The following is a 14,065-nucleotide window of genomic DNA, read 5'->3' as shown; positions in this document are numbered from 1 at the left end:
ATGGACCCCCTAAGGGCTGGTGCCACAGGGTCACCAGTCGGTGATGCCACAGTGACAATTCCCAATGTCCACCCAGGACATGGCTGACACAGCCCTAGAGGAGTTGCATGCACCTCTGTTGGAGTATTTTGGGGGGTTGTGAAGCAAGGAGCCGCTCTGAGTGGGGTCTCCCTGCTCAGCTGATGCTGCTGGTGGTGTTGGAGGCTGCGGGCTCTGGCAGCCCCTCCACACCAGTGTCCCCCTTGGAGCCCCCACCCCGTTTCCAGCCTGCAGCTGGGTACCAATAAACGCATAAACAAATAACAGTGACAGGAATAGTGCACAGATGGTGGAAGTGACCCACCAGGTGTCCATGAGGGACACACTGCACCTCCTCATCACCCTTGTCCCCTTCAGTGGGGTGAGAAAACCCCAATCCTCCCACTGTGGCCTCAGGGAGGACAAGCCAAACCAAGAGACCCTTAGGGTATGAGATAAGCAGAAAGTGTCACACCAATAGCAGGATGGGGAGAAAGAGCAGTGGCCAGGGCTCTCTTGCTGCAGCAAACCTTCTGGCCACACTGCTCACACCCAAGCACGGCGCAGCGCGGGCAGGGCTGGTGCAGCCACAAAGCCCTGGCTGTTGAGCAGCCAGCAGGTTCAGGCATGACAGGAGATTGAGATGTGTCAAAGCTGCTCCTGTGTCCTGCCAGCATCCCCAGATTTCCAGCAGACCCTCCTTTTTCAGCTGTGGCTGGATACCAGCAGCGTGGGGAGCTGGGAGCTGGGCCAGCAGGAGGAGACACGTGGTGGTGCCCAAATGCAGCTGCCACCTCTCAGAAGTGGAAAGAGAGGTGTTTTGATATAGGTCTGTTTTATTGAAAACTGCATTTCTCCAACAGCATTTGAGCTGCCAGGTTTACCTTTATGTATTTGGGGAGCTGGGCTTGGCATTCCTATGTTAAAAGGCAATTAATTGAGGATGTCTCATTAGAGGGGCAGGGAGGGGATCTGCCCTGCAGGGAGCTCTCACAGGTACTTTCAGTTTTGCTGAGGTTGGACACGGAGCAGCGCGGGAATTTTCTAGGATGAACCACGTTGGTACAGCTGCAGTTCAGGGACATCCGGCCCCACACGCATCTCTGGGGGAGGACCACCAAGAAGAGCCATGGAAATGATCAAAGTCATGTGGGGAAGATCCTCAGCACTCGGGACCCAGTAAAAAGCTGCTGTGCTCTGTCTTGGCTCTGAGGTTTCTGTGGCTGAGGCCTCTGTGAATGAGGCCTGGGGCCAGGCTGGAAGGGAGCAGGGAGGGGAGCCTGAGGAAACCTGCTGCTCTGCACGAATGTGAAAAAGTCGAGTGGATTTGCAAGTCCCCAAATTCCACATGTGCTTCAGAAGAAGGAGTGATAATGGAAGGGCTCTGCTTTTGGGAAGGCGAGTTTAAATAATTAAGAGGAATAGTGAGGTGGAAATGAATGTGCAGAAGGTTTGGGGCTCCCTGGAAAGAAGCAGAGATGAAAGGAATGGCCTTGCTACAATATTCATAAAGCTCTGAAGGCAGCAGCACGAGTGCCTGGAAGAAGGGTTGCTGAGTGATCTCGTCTCCTCCGGAGACCCTGTCCAGGCAGCCGGCGCAGGCGTGGGAGGATGTGCTTGGCATGTTTGGGGGGAACAGCTCTTGTGGCTCTTCATGCCACGTGCAGGAGATACCCCAGCCCCGCCCAGCCCCAGGAGATTTGGGGGCCTCCTGCCCACCCCCACCCCCAGCCCCTTCCTTATGGGTTTTGTTCATTTCTTCTCCTTTGTCAGGGATGAGAAACTGGGAAAGTCTGTGCATGAAAGGGTCAAACCCTAAACTGGTTTCATTGGACCAAAATCTGGGACAGCAGTGCCTCGTGCACTGGTGCAGGTACAGGGTCTTTGTGCTGGGGATGGTGTTGAACATCAGCACTTTCATGCTGGGAGTCAGCACTGGGTGCTGGGGCTTGTACTGAGGGCTGGTACTGGGAGTGGCCCTGGGTACTGATTCTAAATCCTGGTCCTGGTACTAGGGACAAGCATTTGGTGGTGGTCCCGGGTGTGAAGTGCTGGTCATGGGTGTTGGTAGTTGCTCTGATGCCTTGTGCTTTCAAAGCCCTCGGCAGCATCCTACTCTTCTGTTGGCCAGACATGACTGCACTGTGTGGGGAGCACTGTCCTTCCATGCAGCCCCCAAAATCCGGGGTCCTCCACAGGCAGCTGTGAGTCCTGGGCAGTCAGGGATGTTCCATGGGAGGTGACACTTCATTTTAGCACTGTCCACCTTGGACTTTCCAGTAATGTATTGCCAAGAACCAGGTGCACACACTTCTGGTGCCTCCCTGGTGTGAGCTGCTTGTCCCATCCCAAGTGGGAAGAGGGGTCTTCAGCCCTGCCCCTGTGGATCCCCCCTTTCTGACACCCCCAAGGGAAGAGTGTCTCCCAAGACCAAAGGAACTGACCGCAACATGAGCTTTCTGATGTGGATTCTCCATAGCAGTGGGGAAAGTGCTGCAGAAATTCCAGCCCTCAGTCCAGGACTCATGGAAGTGTCTTAAGGATCCAGGAGCTATTCATCAGCAAACAGCAAAAGGAAGGAGGGTGAAGGATGCTGACTCTTTCCTGGGGGCTGGGGCAGGAGGTGGGGATGCTCCCTGGAAGGTTTTGGGAAGCTCACGGATGCCTCCTTGAGCACAGCCCACTGCTGCCAGCCCAGCTGAGGACAGCTTTGTGGGTTCTCACTGCCCCTAACCAAACTCAGAATTTCCCTGGGCAGCATTGACCTAACTCCTGAAATTCACTGATTTCCTGTTCAGACAGAGGGGTGGAAGCTTATGCAAACACAAAGAGCTGCTCTCCCCTGCGTTTCTCCTCCCTGTGCATTCCCCGGGGAGGGAGGGTTGGCAGAGCACAACACAAAGCAGAGATATGAACATCTGGAACATTTCTTAGATGGAAGAACCTAATGTGCCTGGCTTGTTTGGCTGGTAACTCACTGGTGAGCCCAGGGTTTGGCTCTTGAGGGATTTCCATTCCCAGCATTGCCATGGGGTATTTCACCCACAAATGGATGCTGGAGTTGCCACTTTTCTCTGTGCTGACCATCCCGTCCATGTGGCCCTGGGTCAGACTGGAGTGCACCACATCTGCTCCCACCTTGCAGTGCGTTGACACACACTGGATGTGACACCAGTGAGAGCTGCTTTCCAGATGGCTGGTGGCCGGGCATGGTTTTAACTGTGCTGTCTTTGGCCTTAAATGCTCAATGCGGCATTTGGGGACATGGTTTAGTGGTGAACCTTGCAGGCCTGGTTTAATGGCAAGACTCAATGATTTTAGAGGTCTTTTCCAACCTTAATGATTCCTTGGTTTTATGATAAAAGCCCTTGGGAACTGCATGCTTTTCAAATGCATCCTTGTCTGGAGTTGCATTATTTCAGAGGAAATCCAAATCAGCTGCTGCCTTTGCTTCCCAGTGGGCCAAGGAGGGTTTTTGCTGGTTTGATGTGCCTGCAGACATCTACCACTGTGTTAATGCGAAGTTTGGCACATTTCACTGTGGCCACTGGCTCAGAAAATCTCCCCGGTGGGTGCACATTCACTCTGCACTCACCAGGCTCTGATCCACACCAGCCTGTTGGCCACTGGCCACCCCACTTCATCTGAAAGACCTGACAGATTATTTAGTGGCTGCTGCCATCACAGAACCCCGCGGAGCTTCTGCAGAGGCTCGGCAGAGCCTGCAGCCTGGCTGTCAGCGGGGAGGGGGGTGCAGCAGCCAGCAGCCTGCCCATGTGGGGTGCAGCATTCTCCTCTCCCTTCCCAAGCCAAGCTTTGCTTCTTGGGTGGCTGTGGGTGGTGCAGGGGAGCAGTGACCTCCCTCACAGAGGGTGATGGAATGCTGTGAGAGGTGGAGGCAGCTGGGGCAGTGGGAGCTGCTGGCCCAGGATGACACAAGGATGTGCGAGCAGGACCAAGCTGCCAGGGTCTTGCAGTAGTTTCCAGGGACCAGCAGCAAACTCTGAACTAAAGGGGGATCTCTGCTGAGACTGACTGGGAATGTGAAGAGAAGGAGGAGGGGAGAGCAAAGCAACCACCACCCTGGCAGTGGGATCAGTGACACCGAAGAGGCAGAAGGGCTGTGGCATAGGGTCAGCCCTGGTTTTCCCCAAGCTGTGTGACTGCCCACGGTGTGACCGAGCAACATCCCCACGGAGATGGGTACTAAAGGGGCTCAGCTGCTGATGGGGTCCCCAGGCACTTGGGCACCCCCTCCCGCTGTGACTCAGTGGAGGGGCCATGCTGTGTCTGGCAGCAGGCTCAGGGCTGCCCTGCCTCACCCCATGTCCCAAAGCCCTGGGGAAGAGGAGTCCCCAGTGCCCAAGGATGCCCTGAGGGTCGACTGGGATCCCCCTATGTGCCCTCAGCAAGGGAGGGGGTGATGCCAATGGCTCAAGGAGCATCACACCAGAGGACAGAGGGACACTGCACCCTTGTGCTGTGCTCGAACTGCCACATAACCAGGGCATGGCCAAGGTAGACCCCCCAAATTCGCACTTTCCTCCCCCAGATCTCCCAGCTGGGGACAGGACCTTGTGGATGAATCCAGGAAGGGGTCCACATACATCTGTGGTTGTGCAGCCCCTTTTCCAGGCAGGGGGTGAGGATCCCAGGGATCCAATGCCCCACACCTGGGGGCCATGCTCACCCTCAACCCTGTGCTGAGGCCAAGCCCTGGGGCTGAGGGTCCTGCCAGTGAGGGAGCCCTGCCAGCCACCTCCTGCAAATTTCTGTTACCTGCCATGGCACTCCAGGCATCCCATGTGCTGCCAGCAGTCTTCAGCTGGAAACAGCTCACCCGCAGTCTTTCCCTCCATTCAAACCAGGAGGCCAATCCTTCTCCCTGGGTTTGTTGTCCTGGACTTGGGCTGTTGGAGATGTCCCTTGCCTTCCAGTGAGCTCTGCTCTTTAAACCATGACGGATGTTCCCAGGGGCAAGTTGAAAGGAAATCAACATGCCAAACTGAAATACAGTGGAAATAGCCTAAAAGTCCATGGTAATGAAGCAGAGAAATGGTGTCAGTCTATTTATAGAAGTGTCTTGCAGTGGAAACATTGCACTTGCTCCTCAGCCCTGGGGAGTGTCTGATGCTGGGGAGATCAGCCTTAAACCCCAATTCCCAGCGGGCCTCCTACACTGGAGCAGGGCAGAGGCTGAGCTGTGTTGTTTCCAGGGGCACAGCTGAACTTGAGATGTTTCAGGGGATGTCAGAGCCTTTACCAAAGCCTGTGTTAGTCTTGGATGGTAAAAGCCCTTCGTGCTGCCCTGGCCACAGCCCCCGCAGCTGCTCTGTGCCCAGAGTGGGGACGGAGCTGGCAGTGAAACCTCCAGCCAGGCTGCTTTGGGCCTTCCCTCCAGGGGCTGGGTAGAGCTGTGTCTCGGCAGGGCAAGGGGAACCTTGATGATGTGATGCCAATGCCACCATGCCCAGGCCCTGCTGATGTGGGGGTTTCACAGACACTGTCCATGCTTGAGCGGGGCTGGCCGGGGGTCTCGGCCATGAGGGGAATGAGGGATGGGGCTGCAAAAGCTGCTTAAGGGATTTGAACTCTTAATCCCCATTACAAATTAATGTCCAAATCCCTAAAGTGGGGGCAAATCCCACCCCAGAAGTTCATTTTTCTTCAAAACAGAAAGAAACACAATCTGTAGCTTGTAGGACCAGTAGCCCAGGAGCAGGGCTGGCCAGGGTCACCCACAGCCCCAGGCCACCCACAGCCAGGTGCTGTTTGGGCACAGCTGCCCTCAGCTCCCTCTGGGTGCTGGGACATTTTCTTCCTCTCTGGCTGTTTCAAAGCCTGGGAATGCAGCTTGGGCTCTCATCCTAGTGACTGATCTTCCCTCTGCCACCTAGCCATTAGTGAGTCCCCAGAACTCTCCTCCCATATTTCGGGAAAATATTTCCCCTCTTCTGCAAAGCAGTAGCTGGTTTGGAGAATGGTCCAGCTCCTGGGAACCCAGGCAGGTTCTATTGCTTTGAAATCAATTCCCATCTGAGGGCTAAGCTAATTTTACACATGACTTACTTTCACACCTTTAACAAGAAGCAGTTTCTTTCTCGATGAGCAGTGCATATGGCAGTTAACTTGATTATTGAACGAGTGAGAACATGCAGCACAGAAACTGCATTGGATACCCAAGGCATTGGAAAGGGTCTACAGAGAGGCATGGAAAAGTGCAAACATGAACATATCCAAACCCGCTGAAGCTCGCTGACAGGAATCACATCTTGTGCTAAAGCTGGTGAAAAAGTCAAGATGTAATTTAGTTTTAAAATCTGGCTCAGCTGGCCTTTCCCTGGCATTTCCTGCCCTTCGGCAGCAGTGTTCTGTCTGTCCACAGCCACAGGAAGGTGCTGCACGGCTGTGGGGACGGGAGGACCCACTGCAGGCTCAGAGTGCTGGGACACACGGGCTGGATTCTGCTCGTGCTTCACCTTTCTCTCCTTTCACTTCCAGTGGAAATCCCTGACACAGGGCACAGGGACTCCCACTGACTCCTGGTGTGGGAGCATTGCAGGGATTCTTGCTTGGAGGAGGATGGAGCTGCATGACCTTTGCATAATGAGGGACCCTCCACCATTTGGTCACTAACAGGGGCAAAAGGCTCAAAGCAAAGCTCCTTGACCTGGCCATGCTCCTCTCTCCCTCCATAAGGATTTCTCTGTATTTCCACTCACCTCTAAGTAAAAACACATCTTGGGCAGGAGACAGTAGGTGCTCAGAGAGGGAAGGGTCCATCACAGCCCCATGAGCCCAGTGGCCACGGGATCTCCCTGCTGGTCAGACAGCGCCAGCCCCAGCACCAGGTCAGGGTGGCCACAGCGTTGTGCAACCAGGTTTGGAAACCCCAGGCAGGGATGGAGATAGCCCGTGGCTCTGCAGCCCACCCCAGGGCTGTATCTCCTCCAGGGAAGGAGATTTTTCCTGAGTCCCACCCAAATCCCATGAGCAGCAGCTGCTGCATCACAGACAGGAGTTTTTCCTCATCATCCCTAGGCTGGATTAAATCCCCCCAGCACAGCCCCTTGCTCCCAGAGGCTCAAGGGTTTTTGCTTCTGCTCCTGTTTCCAGCAAGCTGTATGGGAACAGGCTCTTTGCTGTTATCCCAGCCCTGTCCCAGGTCTGTGGGTCCTGCTGGTGGATCATTCCCAGACCTTGGCAGCACAGGAATTTTGCTGTAATTTCCTTGCCCAGGTGGTAATCATAACGAACATCCTTGCCGCAAGGAAGCCCAGCACTGTCAGCTCGAATGACGCTTTAATTCAGGTTAATTAATGGATTCAGGCAAGAATAAACAAGCAGACAGGCTCCTCAGAGCAGGTGATGGAAGAGCTGAACCCGAGCTGACAGCCGCCCACGGGAGACGGCCAGTCCGGGGGTGTTGGGGGGGAACACTCCTGCTTGAAGCTGCACGGGGCACAAACCCAACTTATCCTATGTGGGTACCCAGGTCATCACCCCACGACCCCAAACCACCTGGTAGCAAGCAGAGAAAGGTCCCAGGTCAGCCCAGGACCTGGCAGGTGCCCAAAACACTGAGCCAGGGAGGTGTTTCTTCATGACAGGTCTTTCCAGGATGTTCCCCAAATGCTGGGGTCTGTGTAAGTGCACCCCACCTCCACTGCATATGTCTGGGGTGGGTGCCTGGATTGAACCCCAAATTTTTAATGAGGTATGATGTGAATTTACTCTGACGGGTCAGCAGCTGGGGCTCAGGACCAGACAAGCCTTCTAGGCCGAGACAACCTCCATGGAGCTCAGCTTTCTGTGTGCTCCCAGCACCCACCTCAACAGAGGTGGCTTGTGCCAACCTGCCTGTTGGCACGCCTACCTCCAAAGTATAGGACAAGCCCTAACGGATTGTCCTAAATGTTATGAGAAAACAGGATTTAGTGCCTGGGGAGGGTTTTCTTGTGCAGCAGTGCAGGGTTCTGGCTGGGATGGAGGAGAGTGCTGGGGCTGCGCGCTGCCTGCCTGGGCTCTGTGCAGAGCGTGCGTTACTCCTTCTTTTCCCTGTAAAACTGCTTCTGAGGGACACGCTCATGAAATATAAATGTGAGACCTGCTTTAGGAGGGCAGAGCCCGGAGATGAACAGCGGGTCTGCGCAGGCGGCAGCTCACAGCCTTTCCCATCTTAGCTGCAATTAATAATTTATGGTTTTCATAACAAGAGCTGTGATCTGAGAGCCCAAAAAGCCCTGGGGGCTGGCAGGGCTCACCCCACCAGTGCTTCACCTGCACAGACAGGCACTGTCCCCACAGCCCCCCACGCAATGCCACACGGGGTCGGGCCACACCTTGCCATTGGCACAGGGGGCTGGGTCTGTTCCCCAGTGAGGGTGGGTGGCACCGACTGGGAACGGGGGGCATGGGCTGGTGATGGGTTGGTGATGGCTGGTGAGGGGTCAGTGAGGGGTGGGGACTCGTTGCTGAGGGGAGGGGATGGGTTAGTGGTGGTGGGTGATGGACGGTGATGGGTTGGTGGGGATGGGTTAGGGACAGGTGGCAACAGATGGTGAGGGGCTGGTCATGGGTGGCAATAGGTTGGTTATGGTTGTTGACAGTCCCATAAAACTTTACAGTTTGGGGACTGTAGGGGTGAGAAGAGGGGTAATAACCTGCTGGGGACTGGGTAAATCTGAATGAAAACCTGTCTTCACAATCATCACTGGGTGAGAACCTCAGTTTCTGCAATGTCATTGTCTTCTGCGAGGAAGATGACCCAGAATAGTTAATTTTGAGTGAGCTGACACAGTCCATGCCCAGGAGATACCAAGTGCTGGGCCAATGTTCAGAGGGTTGGGGATCAGCTGCCCATGCGAGGACAGCACTGAGCCAAGCTAGGGCAAGGTCAGCGACTGACAGATGGGACTGTAACACAAGTGTGGCTCCTGCAGCAATGGCACTCCCTTGCTGGAGGGTTAGGACAGGAAAGGGCTTCTAGGGGCCGAGGAGAGGAGATACAGCTCCAGGCAGGTTGCCCAAAAGGCAGGGCAGAGGTGTGTTGTCATACAGACAACACCACCACTTCCATGCCGGAGCCCTACAGCCTGGCTGCACATCCTCTGCCACTCCTGGGAAGAGAGTGATGCCAGGGCCACCATCACCCACTGTGCCCGGGGACACTGCCCTGGGTGTGTTCCCAGGCACAGACTGGCTCTAGGCCAGATGTGGGAGCGGCACCGGGGCCAGCTGAGGTGTCCCAGCCCTGTCTGGGCTGAACTTCCCCCTCCTGGCTTCTGCTCTATTTTCAGCTCAGCTAGAAAAAAACCCTTTGGAGTTGTTGTTTCTTCCTTTGTTTCCTAATTTAGATGGTCCCAAGGCTCCATAGGCAGATAAAGGCGAGTTTATTGCTTCTCTGTGTTTATGGCACTGCTGGAACACGCTGCTCCCACAAATATTACATCAAGGGAGCATGGGCAAGGCTCAGCATCCCCAGCATGGCTTAACTCTCACCTACATCTGCCCATCACTGCTCACCTCTGGCACCCTGACATCGCAGCCCTGCCGTGCCGCTGCCGTCTCCGTCCTGGTTCCACCACGCTGCCTCTGCCTGTGCCAGTCCCTGCGTCACCCTCTGGGGCAGCCGGTGTCCCCAGCTCCTGCTCTGAATCGTGCTGGTGCCTCAGCTCATCCCACGACTTGGAAGAGTCCCGGTGCCAGGTGCCACACGGATCCCACAGCTTCACACTGGCCTCAGGCCCTTCTCATGTGCCTGCTGTGCCCACAGGGAGTTTAGGGACAGCACCAAAAAGCCCTTAAGGGATCAGCTGACAGCCTCCATATCCCCAACAGCTCTGCTCTGCCATCGGGGCAGAGAAGACACAGGGCAGAGCAGGTGCAGAGACAGGCAGGGACACCACAGGACCCCAGCTGAGCTCATCACACTGTTGGGAGTGAGGACCGTTCAGGATGTGGGTCCCTTGCACTCTGGAGACTTCCCTTGGTCTTGGTAGCCACAGCCCAGTCAAAAATCATCCCCGAGGGGTGCTGGGCTGTCCCTGGCTGGCAGGGCCGGGGCTGCGCCGCTGTTGCAATGGAACACGAGGCCCGGGCAGGGTTTCTTTGGCTGGGACAGTGGGTCACCGCCACGGAGCCCAGGTTGCATCATGCCAGCAGAGAGGGAAGAGCAGTGCCCAGCCTCCCTCTGCTCCACGGCCAGAGGCAGCTGCCATCGTGGGGGAAGGCAAGGGTGGGGGAGAGGCAATGAAGGGGAGAGGATGGCAGTGGGAGGGCAGGGGGGACAGCAGTGAAGTTGGAGGGTTTGTTACCTGTGTGAAAGCAGCTGGGGTTAGGGGAACCCTGAGGCACTGGAGGGAAGGGCTCAGGACTGGGGCTGGGTGTTTCAGTGGCTGTGCTTTAATGCAGCCTGACTTACCCACACAGCGCTGGTGGGAGAGGGATGCCTGTGAGACCTCTTCTGTCAACATAAGTACAGAGACAATGACATTGGGGATGTCAGGGTTTTTCAGGGCAGAGGTATGATGAGCCCCAAAGCCCCTATCACAAGCACTGCCCTGGCATGCTGCCAGTGCCCTGCCTCTTTCCAGGGTCTGACAGAAAAATGAACTCAAAATCCCTCTTTGTGGGATGGCCAGACAGCCAGAGATCTCTGACAGGGTGTGGTTGATGGGGCCCATTCTCCCTATCTCGAGTCCTGAGAGGTGTTGGTGGTGGTGTAAAGCCAGTGGGGTCAGATCCCTGGCGGTGGTTGGCACCTGGCAGAGTGTCCTTATCACCAAGACGTGACTAAAATGCAAACACTGGCCTGCTTGGTCTGGCTTTCCAGAGAGGTCCAACATCCCTGGCCAGTCTCACCACTTCTTCCCAGGCAAGGAAGAGACACCAGACTGGCACTGCCTTACCCAAGCTGTGGTGGTCACGCTGGGCACAACACTGACCACACACAGCTGTGGAGGTGTCCCAGGCAGGCTGCATGGGGGAAAATTAAGGTTGTCTGTCACCACTGCAGGGGAGAGGGAAGTCTGTCCCCTCCATGCTCTGGCTCCATGGAAAGGGACATCATCATCCTCTGAAGTCAGCCTGGAGGCTGGGAAATGTGTCAGACCCTGAGCAGCAGCAAGGCCAGGGATACCTGGAGAGGAGCTGGACCTTGGGGAGTGGTAGTGTGAGGACAGCAAAGGAAATCAGAGATAAGGACAGGAAATAACAAATGTGAGTCAGCTGAGAAGTACGTGGGCAAGGACAGCTTTGAGGAGCTAATCTGCAGGAGATAACGCTGCCAAGATGGAGGAGCCTTGGAGCTCATGGAAAGGAAGAGTCAAGGCACAGAGGTGTCTGAGACTCCAGTGGCCAACACAGTTCTTTGCATTACACTCAGCGACTTCCCCCTGGGAGCTGGGGGAAGCGAGGGATCTGGCACCCAGCCTTGGGCACTCCGGGGAGCATGTACACTTTGGGATGCATTTCACAGCCTCCAAAGGCTTCCCTGAAATCCTGCAAGGGGTGTTTATCCCCTGGCAGACAGGACTAGCTGTGGGTGCAGCCTGTCTGCTTTTAGTCTGGTGGAGATTAAGCTCCCCAGGACCTAATGGCGATTTTTTTGGCAACCGTTCAGCAGGCTTTAATCCATCTTATCTCTGCTCTGAAAGGATGAATTAGGTGCCTCTCCAAGCGCTCAGTGGGGAGCAGCAGTGGCAGGAGCTCTGGCAGAGCACAAGCTGCTGCAGGCACCCTGGGGCTGCCCTACATACGGCAAAGAGCCCCGGAGGCACCAGCTCGCAGGCAGGAGCCGGGGCAATCTGGGGGCTAGGGAAGAGGCAGCACTGCAGGACAGCCAGCACACTTCCCTGCACCCAGCAGAACCCTCTCACCTTGCTCCCCCTGCACATCCAGCTGTTGGCATCACCAGGAGTCTTGGCCTGAGTAATGAAGGTCCCGATTCCCTTGGGATGTGCCTGGGTATGAGCCAACAGCAGTGTCTTGGCTGGTGGGAAAGACTGGCAACAACATGACCCCACTCATCCTGTGCAGAGGCTGCCATGCCTGGACCACCAGTGCCTGTGAAGCCCATCCAACCCATCTGGCACCTAGGGATGTCCCTGCTCCCACAGTCCGGATGCGGTCAGGATTCCCAAGTGACAGAGAGGACATCATGGTCATGTGGGATGGTCCCATCATCCCACTCACCACTTGCTGTCAGGCACAGGGACTCTGAACTTGCCTTTTTCAAACCTGTCCTGACATTGCTAATAATAACTGTGTTAATTAGGGAGCTCTTACGGCCCTGCATGATTCGTTCAGTCAGTTATGGGTAATATTGTCAGGGTAACGCAAATGAGGGGTGGCAGTCGCCTCTCCAGCAGCCGTCTGGAGTGCTGGAGCCATGTCTGAGACCCGAGGCACTTGCTGCACATCAGGGTGACCCAGTTGATGCCACAGGCAAGGACATGGCTCAGTCCCACACAGATGTTTGGCCCAAGGAGCCCCACAGCTGCTCGTGTCCATCCCCACCACAGGCACTCAAAGGTGCACTTTGGGGCGAGGGGCTGTGCCCCAGCTGGGCCATCTGCCCCGAGCCACCCAGCGGTCCCTGGCTCTTAGATGACTGCCCATCATGATGGCATCTTGCCTTCTCCAAGTCCCTTCCAAGTGAAATCAGAGAGGACAGTGACACTGTCCATGGGCTCTGCAGAACCTGAAATCTCCCACTTCTCTGCAACGAAGAGTTGCTGCAGTGGGTGGCTGGGGGCTTAATTTCTTTTTGGCTGTGGTATCCCTCAGGTGACAGATAGCCTGGTGGCTCACTTGCTCACCTGCCCACCCAGCAGGGGTTAGTACCACAGCATGGCACTGGGACAGGGTCTCTCTGAGCCTGCCGGCAGGACTGGGTTACCCTGAGATCAGCTGGGGACAGTTTGCAGGACGGTGAGAGATCCCCTGTGACATCACCTGGTCTCGTCCTGCATACACCCCACAGCTGGGAAATGCCTTTAGAGGGGAGGTTTCCTTCTTTTCCACGGCAGGGCGAAGGCAGTGGCGGGTTCGCTGCGGGGCTGCTGCCAGCCGGCGCCCATTGGTGCTGCCGAGGGGCCTGTCCCCACTGGATCACCCTCTCAGGGGCAGTTGTGGGTGGTGCCACCGCCTGGCATCACTGCCATCCACTGTCCTTGCTCCTGACCTCAGCCCTGTTTGCTTTGGACCAAGCTGTGCTGCCTGTCAGTCAGTGTTCGAGGTGGCTGAGGTGGCCAAGGTGGCTCTCCAGGCAATGCCAGGATGACACCCTGGCCATCGAACCCAGCCCACCACACCAGCCCCCAGCCCACCCCCACACTGCATCAGAGGTTCTATAGGGACCCCGGGCATCCCTCCTTCACTGGAGGGTCATGGGGGTCTTTGCTGGAAATTTAATCAATGTCTTGTTTCTCTCCTTAGCTTTAAAGCTCCTTTTTTCCTCTGGAAGAGGATAGGAATTAATTGAGCAAGAATTAATCAGAAAGCAGAAAGATGCAAATTTTCAAATGAGACATCAGGTGCAGCAGGTCCTGCCCTCTCTGTACTTTGGTTCCAACCTCAGCTTGTTCTGCTCCAGCCACTGGCAGCCCTCATGTCTATCCCTGGCTCAGAGCCCCACAGGAGCAGAAATCCCCTCTGCGTTGCGTCACCAGTTGAACTCCAGTGCATGTTGTCTCCAAAGTAACAAGCAGCTAAAATTGGTAGAAAGTTTGATCTGAGCCTCAGCCAAGCTTAATTTTTAATTGCTTCTAATTTCACTCTCTGGGCTGGGTTTGCCAAGCTGGGCAGAAAGGCCACAGGGGCAGGTGTGGGCCGGGTCACCCGCGGGCAGCACTCTGCTCTCCCTGGTCTGGAGCCCTCAGCCGCAGCACTCTGAGGGTACTCAGGGCCCCCAGACCCGGGGGTCCAGCTCAGCTGCCTTGTCCTTGGCCCTCTGGGCTGTCAGACAGGCTCTCAGCTCCCCAAGAGACCCATTTGTTGCCCCCATGGCCAACATGAGCCCCTTGACTGAACCAAGAAGGCAGTG

This window comes from Aphelocoma coerulescens, chromosome 28 (assembly GCF_041296385.1).
Source record: "Aphelocoma coerulescens isolate FSJ_1873_10779 chromosome 28, UR_Acoe_1.0, whole genome shotgun sequence".
Taxonomy (NCBI): domain Eukaryota; kingdom Metazoa; phylum Chordata; class Aves; order Passeriformes; family Corvidae; genus Aphelocoma; species Aphelocoma coerulescens.
The sequence above is the reverse complement of the archived record's forward strand: the minus strand, read 5'-3'. Positions refer to the sequence as shown.